Source organism: Gobio gobio (genome assembly GCF_949357685.1).
Source record: "Gobio gobio genome assembly, chromosome: 10".
Taxonomy (NCBI): Eukaryota; Metazoa; Chordata; class Actinopteri; order Cypriniformes; family Gobionidae; genus Gobio; species Gobio gobio.
This window is the reverse complement of record NC_137116.1, coordinates 39,937,076-39,949,592: the sequence shown is the minus strand read 5'-3', so window position 1 is coordinate 39,949,592 and position 12,517 is coordinate 39,937,076.

The window sequence follows — 12,517 nt, the reverse complement described above, 5'->3', positions numbered from 1 at the left end:
GCTTTGGCAACACTTTTTCCAGTAGGTGAATTGGCAATGAAGCTTCCTTTAATTGAAGAGTGAGACAGAAGGAGAGTGAGATAGAGAATGAAATTATCCTGGAGGGGACCGTTAAGGACTCCTAATGTAAGTCCAGAACCAAGTGTCTCCACAGGGACAGATCCTGCCCGTTTTCAGAGCTCAAAAGGCTGGGGAAAATTTGCCATGCATTGTGTAGAAAATAAGACATGCATGAACTGACCGCGACAAACTTTAGTCGCAATTTAACAGAAGTTGCGGCAGGTTTTTTTCTTCTGTATTGTGATGTACATTCGAGTAAAAGAGATTATTGAAAAAGTCGATTGTGGAGAGGTGAGGTTTATGCAAACTAAATTATCTGGCATACATCAATAATCCGATAAATATGTCATTTTACTAGAACAGTTATGACATTTTGATTTAAACATTTCAAGACCGATATATATGTATATATACTGTGTGTGCGTGCATGTATGATTAATTTGCAATAAAATCAATAAGAAAAGTGAATTTCCATTTCATGCCAACTTTGAATGGTAAACTCTCAATATCAATTTCATTTTTTTTTCAATTTCAAATTAGCTTTATTAGCATGACTATAGCACAACGTTGCCAAAGCACGTTATATATAAATAATTTAAAAACATATATGAATAATTTAAAAACATTATATATGAATAATTTAAAAAATGCATATAGATCATATAGCATAGTAAATAAATAATCTCTCATACATATTTTTTGATAAATTTGTAAGTAACTAGTTAATAAAATTGAGAGATTAAAAGTCAAACTCTTTCTCTCTCACTCTCACTCACTCTTTCTCAATTCAATTCAAATGTGCTTTATTGGCACAACTTGTACAGTATTGCCAAAGCATTGGCCATTACATGAGCAATGAACAAAATAGTGATTATATAATACATAAAATAAATCAATCAATAAGGAAATAAATGCATGAATAATTTTTTATAAATAACAAGAAAAAGATTACGACAATGTTAAAAAAAACAACTTTGTATATGCATTCAGACATGTTAAGATGTAAGAATATTTCTTAACTTGTGGCAAGATACTACATATTTTGCTGTTGTGATCAAGCTGAAGTTTTCTCTCAAAATGTATATTTGGTTAGTGTCTTTCTCACTTTATGTTCTTTCACACGGCTCAGATGTTCTTCTGGTTTGTAATCTCTTTTCAGGTGTAAATAGAGTTCCATTTTCTTTTATAATTTAGTGGCACCTTTCCAATAGGCAATGCAATTTTGTGTTTGTAATTGTATAATTTGGTTAGGCCAGATTGTGCTGTGCTGGTTTGGATGTCGTTTCAGCAGCAGCTGTGAAAGGGCACGCCTGTGCAGGTTCGGCTCTTAGTATGAGCTCGGCTCACTGCATTTTATGGTGCTTTATAGAATTTCAGAGCTATTTTTTTGGATACTGATAAATAAAGAGTATTGTCCTAATACAGCTCTGCATGAGTTGTTTGGTGTTGCTCTGGTGTTGAAAAATCTGGGGGTTTTAGGGATCTCACTGCCATATAATGCAGTTGGTTTGATTATTGCTAGGATTTTTAGCCAGATTTTAAATAGAATTTCATATTGAATTGTATTTTTAATCATGCAGGTTTCAGTTCATTCACAGCCAGGTTGAAGTTTCCTGTTGAACTTTTTTTAGTCCCATATAGGTGTATTCATGGATGTGTTGGAGCCTTGGTTTATTTTTGTTGTTGCTAGGTTAATTTTAAGAGCCCACGCCCACGTTTGACTGAATGTCTCTATAATGTCAAGGAGCTGTTGTTAGTCCCTCTTTTGTTTTTGACAGAATTACTAAATCATCTGCAAAGAGGAGACATTTAATTCCTGATTCAGTCAGGGTTGGGCCGGGGGCAGTCAAATTATTTAATGCTTTGGCTAATTCGTTTATATAAATGTTAAATAGATGAGGCTCAATGGGCAACCTTGTCTGACTCCTCATTGTTGAGAGAAAAATTCAATTTGTTTGTTCCCTATTTTTACAGCAAATGTATTGTTTTTTGGTGCCTATTAAATCAAATGTTTTCCCTCCAATCCCATTTCCCAGTAGTTTTAGGAGGACTCCTTTGTGCCAGATTGAATCAAAAGCTTTCTCAAAGTCAACAAAGCAAGCGAAGACTTTGGTTTTGGTTTTGTGTACATGTTTATCAATTATAGTGTGGAGGGTGTAAATGTGGTCAGATATTTCTGCTTTGGCAGAAATCCAATGTGACTTTTCTCCAGGATTTTCTGGGTTTTGAGAAAGTTCTGCAATCTTATATTGATAATCAAACAGCAAAGAGGCAGGACGTGGGTGGAGCTGAGGTGCCTGTAAACATAATTTTTTCTGCTGTAAAGTTGGCCATTTTAATATGGGGGGAATACAGATTTGACTCCCTTTTGAAGCCTGTCTCTAGCGGCCAGTCAATGAATTGCCGTTTAAATCACTTCTGTGTTGGCTTCAAGAAAGACGCGGGAGGTTGCTGCTTGGTTTTAATGTATCTTTTAGCTCATTTACTGTGATTGGGAAATTCTGATTCTTTCAGGATTTCTAATTTGGTTTTTATTTCATTTCGAGCAGGATTTATTTGTTGTTTTGGAGTTTTTCAAAGTGTGTCCTCCATATGTTCCCGTTTTTCCTGTTGTGGTATATAGAGAGTATTCCAAGTGGTCCAAAAGTTAATGGGATTTATTGATTCCGTCCATCCTCCAAAAAAAAAATTGTTCTGTATGCTCCTCTTTTGCACTTAGAGTTTGTTTGTACACTGTAAGAGCTTCATACTATTCTTGATTGTCAGGATCTCTGTGTTTTTGATTTGAAAGATTTCATACTCACTCTCTCTCTCTCTCTCTCTCTCTCTCTCTCTCTCTCTCTCTCTCTCTCTCTCTCTCTCTCTCTCTCTCTGTCTCTCTCTCTCTGAGAGAGCTCAAGTTCAAGATGCTTTATTGGCATGACATTTGGAATATAGTATAGCCAAAGCATTTTAAGTATATTCAAATATAGAAGAGAATTACACAGCCAGCGTAATAATAGAAAAAAACATACAAACAAACAGAAGAGGAAGATAATACAAAAAAGCAGCAGATAAAAGTACTATCCTAATATTAATTATAAATAATTACAATTATAGCAAACAAATACAATGGATGAATCATTTCGTATGGTGTGTAATATACTGTACATATTTTGCAGCTAGTTTGGCTGCCATGTCATCCTCTCCGAGCATACAGAGTTATTTAGAGAAAAGAATGAAAAATTCAGTGCTGCAAATTGTGGGAAAATATATCCCTTGTTGTTGTATACTTGGGAAAGACAAGAAGAAAGTGTTCCTCATTCTCTATTTGGTTCAAATCACTGTCTGCATAGTTCTCTTGATATCCAGGATTTCTAAGTCATGGTCACTGAGTCAATATTTTGAAAGAATTTGTCTTTCTTTGAATTGTTTGATAAGTAATTTGCCAATTTGGTGGTTCTATTTATGGCCAAGTAACACTGGAGTTTGGTTTGGAGGTCAAATTCTTTTTAAAATGTTCATCATAATTTTACTTTAGATTTTATCTCTTTTGTCAGGGTTGTGGTTTGAGTCTCTCTCTTTCTCTCTTACTGAAAATGACGTACATTCTTGTCTCATATAAGTGTACATCACTTCAAAAGTTTGTTTTTCAAAAAGTAAATTTTTTTTGTGTAAAACTTTTTTTTAATGAGTCAAATTAGTGTATACCTTTAACATCACTTTGATGCAGCATTTAATTTATACAGAACAAATGCCACAGACTAATACTAGGTGATTGAATCCACTTATTGATGGATCAGAGCATATTTAGTAAGACTTTTATTATGATCAACACACTCAAATGGCAATTGTAACTATTTTAAGCGAATTGGTGGTAAAGTTGTATACGTTCATACAATCTAATTTGTAGGAATGGAGTTTTAGTTTTCTTTTCTAAAAATCATATGTTTTGTACAAATTAATATGAAATCACCAACTTTATGATTATGGTTGGTATGACTTAACCCTGTAATATTTCTGAAAAATCAAGATGGACCGAGAATCACTGTACAGAGCCTCACACATGACATGCGGAAGAAAAAAACTGACATTGTGGCCACAAATTCAAATTTTCTTTCCCAGTAAGGATTTCATGGCCGTATTTTAATAATTTTGTATTGTTTTCGTTAAATCGTGGGCTCGTTTTACTAATTAATTCCCTTGTTTTAAACAAATGAGTACAATGTGACCATGATTTAACTCAAACGATGGAATTGATTAACATCACAAATGAAAAGGTCATGGAAATCATTTTTTTTCTTCTGCATGTCGTGTGGGGCTCCGTACAAAACGATACATCTTGATTTTTCCGCAACAGTGCATGATTGTTGGCCAAATTCTGGCCTCGACATCTTGTTGTTTCTTCCGCATGACAAACTCAGGGCTCCGTACTTTTGCAATTGGATCGAATTCTAACCCTACTGAGCTCACCATACCTTGAACAGGAGTTGCAATATCTTCTAGTTCAACAGGGTCCGAGTAGAACAGGGGTTTTCAAACTTTATGATGCCAAGGACCCCCAAATATGATGAATCTTTCATGAGGGACCCCCTTCCTAAAATCCATCTATATATTTTTATGTAGCCTATGTTGTTTTGTTTTTTTTACTGTTAGATAAATAGCAAGCGGGACATTATAAAAACAACATATTGTTCCCTAACTTAAATTGGCTACTTAATGTTGGTTGTATAAACCTGAAGAAGAACATTTTCAATTAAAACATTTTTACACTAGCCACTTTCAGAATAAATGCATGTAATCAGCTTACGTCCTGCGTTAAGAACCCCAGTGAGCAAGACAAAGGGGACTATAGTGAGGAAAAACTCACCAGAAAGATACAAAGTAAACATATACAACTCTGAAAAGTATGTATACGGCAAGAAAGGAAATTTAGAAATGGAACAGTTAGAATGTTTGGTTGACTTTATGCATTTTTGCTTTGTCTTTTCTGGGGACCCCTTAGAATCTTCTGGAGGACCCTAGGGGTCCTCGGACCCCAGTTTGAAAACCCCTGAAGTAGAAGACTGCATCCCAACTTTTCTGGATGAAAAGTTAAGAAACAGAGATTTCACCCTTGACTGAATGAGGGGATGGTCTTATGAACTCAACCCTGACAGAAATCTAGCAGATGTTACTGTCATGCTCCTCTCTCACTTAATAATGCACACTGATGGTTACTTTCATATGAGTGTGGAAGTGATTACTAAAACATAAAAAGGCTGATTTAAAATTGAAAGCACTGAAAATAGTGTTTAGATGTGTGTGTGTGTGTGTGTGTGTGTGTGTGTGTGTGTGTGTGTGTGTGTGTGTGTGTGTGTGTGTGTGTGTGTGTGTGTGTGTGTGTGTGTGTGTGTGTGTGTGTGTGTGTGTGTGTGTGTGTGTGTGTGTGTGTGTGTGTGTGTGTGTGTGTGTGTGTGTGTGTGTGTGTGTGTAGTGGGAGGGGTTGCAGAGCTCTGTCAGAACTTCTCTTCCGCAGGCTGTCATGATCAAAGAGCTTTTGGACCCCCTATCAGACTCACACCTCATGCTCACACTGCACACACACAAGCCATTCACATCACATCACACTGCACACACACACACACACACACACACGCATACTACCGTATACAATTTACCCAGCCATCCATATCACAAGTACACACAGAGCTCTACATTTAAAATTACGTTAATAAATCACATCACATTGCTAATTAAAGCGTGTAAGTGCGAGTATGTTGTGTAGTCGTGTGCGGTTGTGTTCTCATTTACGACTGGCACTGGTCTAGCTGCTGATTCGGTGGTTCTAAAACTGTTAGTAGATGCTTATTTCAGCTGTGTGTGTGTTTGTGCGTTTGCGTTTGAGCGAGTGTGTTTCAGGTGCCATGCGTGTCTGTTCCCTGGTGTGTGCGTGCATGTGTGGCGGGCTGTTCTTTGTTAGGTAAATCCCAGTTGATTATGCAGTTCATTGTGTCGTTGTGCTGGTGCGGCGTCCAGAGAGCTGAGCGTGGAATTCTGACGGGGAGCCTCGCTGCAGACCAGATGACTCTCATGATTTTCCTGTCCCTCTTTTTGTTCCAATGGCCGACGCTGCTGTTCGCACAATCCCTCTGTCTAATCGCACATGCAGGTGTGTCCAACTTTCAGGTAGTGTTTTTCATGAGAGAAACCACACTCCTCTGCCTGGTAATTCGACAGATACCAAACTACTGATCAGCACTCTGTAAATACGGCTATTACCGAGCCTTGTCCTTCCACGCAATTGCTTCCACTTGCATTTCTTCAGGTTTGTTTGAACGCTTACAAATGTTTCAAACACCTGCATTCTTTGGCAGAATGAATTCAGGGTCCTTCAAGCATGCAATTTCTTAAACTCACTATTATCCTTAAAGAGATGCACAATTGTGTCTCGGCAATTGTGTCTTTTATCATAGTCTTTTTTACAGGTGGCAGAGTGTCTCGGGTGCATCAGTGCGTGTGGTATTTCACATTGATATCACAAAGATCACCTGCTTTTTATTCAAATAAATAAATGTCTCAAAAAGTGCTTTTGTTTTTGTATCTCACAATTTGACTTTACAATGTGTCTATTTCAAATATCATATATTTTAAAATTCACAATTACCTGTTTTATTTTTAGGCATTGGGATTTTATAGCTTTTTCAAAATGAATGATCATCAAAAGTACTAGCAATTATGCATTTAGGTGTTTTTTGTTTTGTTTTGTTTTTGGTCTGCACCTGCTCTGAGTTCTAACTTTATCAGAATTATCCTAAAGTATTAAGATTTGTTGTTCTTTTGGCATTATGATCAAAATGAGTCACATTTATCCGTATTGCAGGGCTTTTTGAATAGCTGATAATAAGGAATGGCTTTGAATCTATAAAACATTAGACCAACAATTTTTCCCCAATGTGGATCCAACAGATTTCTCTGAACAAAGAGTTTCATATTGGAGAATGTTCTTGATTTGTTTAGGGTTTGTGAGCTCCTAGCATGCATTGTGGTATGAATAAATTATGCAGTTGCTATTAGAATTATTGTTTGCTGTTTGCAGACTTTATTGATGCTGTTGTTATTGTTGCCACCATTTTGTGTTTTTTCTTGTGTGGTGATGGAAGGAACTCTAAAGGGATAGTTCACCCCAAATTGAAAATTCTGTAATTTACTCACACAGATGTTGTTTCAAACCTGTTTGATTTTTCTTCCTTCTGAAGCATAAAAGAAGATATTTTGAGAAATTTCTTTTTTTTCTGTCGGTACAGTGGAAGTCAATGGACACCAAAACTGTCTTGGTTACCAACATTCTTCGAAATATCTTCTTTTGTGTTCTGCAGAAGAAAGAAATTGTCAGAATTTCTCCCTTTTTTCTCGATATGTTAATTCGTTACAAGATGTTTTCCTCTTCATAGGCAAAGATTGTAAATCATATAAACCATATAAAACATTTCTAATAATTATTACTAAAACTGTGGTGTTAATCAGCCATATAAATAATAAATTTAAGTAAATTCAATTAAACTTAAAAGTTAGTTCCTTAGGATTCCAAATAAAATGCCTAATGCTTTGAAGATGCATGTTACCTTGTTCTCAACATTTTTTTTCTCTACAGTCTGTCACTCAAGTGCAGATTTTGTGTGCCCTCTAAGTCCACAAGACCACTCACTTCAATAAAGCTTCAGGTTTATCCCAATTGGCAGTAGACGTACAAGGCAGCTATTCCTGCCTCTGTGCCAACATAATTATTTTTTTTTCTATGGGCACAATGCAAAACAACAAAAACAACATGCAGCCGATGGAAGAAGAGTGACATCATTTGACATTTGCCTCGAATGTCTAGGCTATCGCCTGAAGAAAAGAAACCCTCTGCCTCCAAAAAACGCCTTCGACCCCATCTTTCCATCCCTCTCCCTCTCCGTTCCACACTGTGATGTGCCCCGCTCGGCTCGGGGGAGACAGCAGTGGAGGGGCAAGAGGAGAGAGGGCGCGAGGAAACGCTGTGGAATGTGCTGGAGAAAAGAAGGGGGGCAGTGAACCCTCCAAATGGCTGTGGAAGGTTTTTTTCTCCTTCTCTCAGTAGACACTTGGAGCTGTCTTTTGTCTCAAGGGTCCGAGTCTACAGTGTTGTTAGGACAACCAACAGGAACGGACGGCCGACAAAGTATAAAAAGGGGAACCACACACACATAGATTGGAAAGAGCAAAGAGAGAGGGAGGGAGAGAGACAGGGCAAGTGCAGGATGTCCTGTTGAGGTGTTCATTAGAATGAAGAGGCAAGATGAAGGTAGAGCGTAGCTACACACATATGCCTATTTTACTGCCCTCCCACTCCCAATGTCTCCTCTGTACTATTAGAGGCAGAAAGAAACTGCTTTCTGGCGGTATTTGAAAAGAGGGTTAAAAAAGGCCCTATTCAGCGACCGCAGCCCTTTATTAACACGCGCGCTTCTCTAAAAGATGAGGGGGGAAATTCCCCCGCGCACACGGAGGTTGGTCTCGTGCTCAGGTATGATGTCCTTTCTGTTCTTGCTGCTCGCCTGCCATTGGTCGTCCGGGCTACAGGGGAGGGGGTCTGTCGGCTCCCCCACCCCTCCTCGCGGCGGCCCCCTCGCCTCTGTCTGCGCGAGAGTGAATGGAGGAGCGCACAGCTGCACAACGCTACTCAAACTCCGACCGGCTGACTGACGCTGCTGTGCCCCGTGAAACCGAGACTCTGATTGGGCGAGGCGACATCCACCTGCTGGCTCACAGTCGCTTATACCGATACCTATTCATGATCATCCGATTGAGGCACTGGAGCTGGAAACACGGGTATTTGGGTCGGGATGACGTGTTCCGATCCATGCTTTGGAATGAGGAATGCCGTTCCGCTAACTTTTCACGTCCTCGGCCGCTGCTATATCGCAGACTTCCCTCCTCCGGAGTCTGGAGCAGCCGGACAGACTTTTCGCCGTTCATCATCTCTCTCCTGTCAGACTGCTGCGCAATGGTTCCTCTCATCCGGTCACTGATAATATCGATCAAGGGCTCTTCTGTCTATCTCTGTCTGACTCACTTATCTCTTACAGGGCAAAACTCGTGTAAAACGAGTCTACGTCGAACTGTTAAAACAGAAAAGCAGGTATAGTATGGCACGCAATTTTAACATTCATGCCGTATTTTTTTTAATGAATATTAGCCTACTAGGAATCCATAATAGTCAGTAATGTCTTCTATTAAATACGACGAATTTCACTTTTCATTAGATTCTGATAGTGACTATAATCTATTAAATTAATCTCTTCTCTAGTAATTATTCCTTTGGTATTAGTCACTATCCAAATGGTGACAAGTAGCCTACTATTCCATTGTCATTTGTAATTGAAACCTATGAGGATCTGTGGTTCATATATCAACTATTCTTTTTTCAATTAGTATGTATTTCAATTAATGATGGTACCTATTCTAGTTTGACCTATTAATTATGTTCTAGTAGTTCATTTTTTAGTTACTACTATCCCATCTATTCCAGTTTTACAAGAACCTAATATATACCTGAGACGATGTATCCCAGTTATTACTAGTAGCATTTTGTTTCTTGCTAGTCATTTTTATAATTAGTTATATAATTGTATTAGTTATTTAGTTATAATATATAATTAAAAAATCTATTGTAGGCTAACTAGCGAGATAAAAAAAAAATATTATCATGAATAAATGTTAATCTGGCTTGCCATAGTAGCCTACCAGTATGTAGTGAACAGCAATGTTGCAAGAATGTCACACGGACGTTTCCAGTCGTTTCATCATCATGTGTTGGTCATCCTAATGTCATGTATGACATGGTGGAAATGTGTGCTGCTAGTTGTCACGCACCGAACCGCAAGTCAGCCGCTGGAGAACATAGGTCGACCTTCACCACGATGTATAGTTTTGCTTAACCTATTTTACAAGTTTTTTTTCTATGCAGAGAGTCTCGTCGGTTTGTCCTCCTCCTGTTGCGCGTGCACGGACGGAGAGAAAATACTCCAGCGTTTTTACTCCCAGACACCGCAATGGCTGGACAACAGGTGCATGTGCCGGATATTCGTGTTATAATAAATGTATCGACTGATGCCATCGACCCTAAAATGCATCGGTTTGTCTACAGTAAGGGGAATGTGAATTATGTTATTCAAAAAAATGCGGATTCTTCTCACACTTTGGCGTGCACATTTTTGCTCCAGTGGTTAAAATCTAGCGCTATTTTTTTTAAGTTTAGGGATATGACGTTATTTTTGTCGATGCTGTATCGGAAAGATTGTCCTGTAATGGTCACAACGGTAGTGGTGACGACTTTTGCAGTGCGATAAAAAAAAAAGAGCACGGCAAACTTGTAATACCGGACACGTCCACTGGATGTCGCGCTACACCATAAAACAAAGGAATCACGTTTTCTGTGCATTGGCATAAAGATTAGATGGAATTAATGTGTGTAAATGTTTGAAAGAGATCTCTCTCTTTGCTCTTTGCCCCGTATGGCTTTTTATTCCTATCTGAGAGTGCTCAGGACTCATATAGGGATGGAAGCCATGCAGGGCTGGGGGACTGTGTCGTCATAGAGACTTGGTGCCAAACACCACTCTTTCTTTGCCAATCATGTGACACACATACACCTGTCCTGGCATCGGTCCGGGCACAGATGCCCATTGAGTCTGGCTGGCTGCAGGGTGAATATCTGATTCTGCTCTGCCAATCAAGTCCACAGACGGTTCTCTGAAGTCTCTCTCTCTCACACACACACACACACACACACACACACACACTGGCTGGACATCTGCTGCCAAGTGATGCTAAAACAGCTGTTCATTTGCATCGGCACCATCAGGTACATACACATAGGCGTACGCACACACACACAAAGTCAGGCCCAAATGTTAATGAACTTGACTGAATGAGGTTAATGTCCTATATAATACAAACGGCAGCCATTTTTAATATGAATAAACAGAACTGCATATTATTAACACTAATTGTCTGTTCTATGGCAAGCTAATATCACACCACATCATAAATATGATCATCTTTATGATACCTGTGTTTGAAACAGCTGATAAAAGTGTCTATCACAGCTCAAATCTTCCCAAGCTGAATGGAAAACTTTAAAATAATAAAATAATAACTGTACAGTTGTCTATGTGTGTTCATTAATAGATCTATAAAATGGGATTGTGTTTTTACACAGAATGTTTTTTTTTTTTCTAGACTATGGTCAGAACCATATAATCCTCATCATCAAGCTAGATATTAATGCTATGATGACTAAAGGGATATTTCACCCAAAAATGAAAATCCCTCATGTTGTTCCAAACCTGTTTGAATTTCTTCTGCTGAACACAAAAAGAAGACATTTTGAATATTGACTTCCATAGTATGGGGAAAAAAAGGGAAGTCAATGGGGCCCATAAACTGTTTAGTACCGACATTCTTCAAAATATCTTCTTTTGTGTTCCGCAGAAGAAGGAAACCCATAGGCTACAGGTTTGGAACAACTTGAGGGTGAGTAAATGACAGAATTTTCATATTTGGGTGAACTATCCCTTTAAAACCATGAAGAACGGACATTGAGAAAGTAAATAAGATCAGTTTAATTTTGATGAAAAATGCAGCTTCTGTGTGAGTTCATTGTTAAGACGCTGAGTGTTTGTGTGTTGAAGACCGCAGAAAGTGGTTTGTGTGTTCAGAATTGATATAGTTTCAGCATCTGGTGTGTCTCTCTGGAGGTGTTAAATGTATCTCTACAAAACACAAACACACTCAGAAAAAGACAATGTTTACCAGCTGTTACAGTGCTGTGTAGTCTTAGATATTCACTAACTTTGTTTTTTCTCTGACTCTTGTTATCGGAATGAAACTCTGATGTCTGAATGGACTCATTCAGAGGTTTCGATTTTATCTATCAAGTTCATCTAAACCGTAGCATTCGCATTCAATTTCCAAGGCCTCTGTATTCAGTATGCACAGTCACACACACGTCAAGGCCTTTCTGTCAGCTACTATAACATTTGCATCACACTTGGACAGAAACTGTACACCACCCATACATGATCACACATTGTGTACTATTTCTCTCTCTCTCTCTGTGTGTGTGTGTGTGTGTGATAACACCTCACTGTAATCCCCACCTGAATGGCATACAGATGGAATCAACAGTATTTAAAGGCACACTATGTAGTTTTTCACCGCTAGAGGTTGCCATATACAAAACAAAGGCGTAGCTTGATGATGCCGAGCTTGAGCGTAGAATCATGGGAGTTGTAGTTTTCACCTCACAGCCGGTTGAAAATGTAATTCTATTCACATTTATTTGTATAGAGCTTTTCACAATACATATAGTTTCAAGCAGCTTCACAGAAAATGTATGTCTACATTACAATTTAAAGTGATTTGTTATCAGAGGAGACTGTGTCCATGTTATGTTTCAGAAATGTACATATAC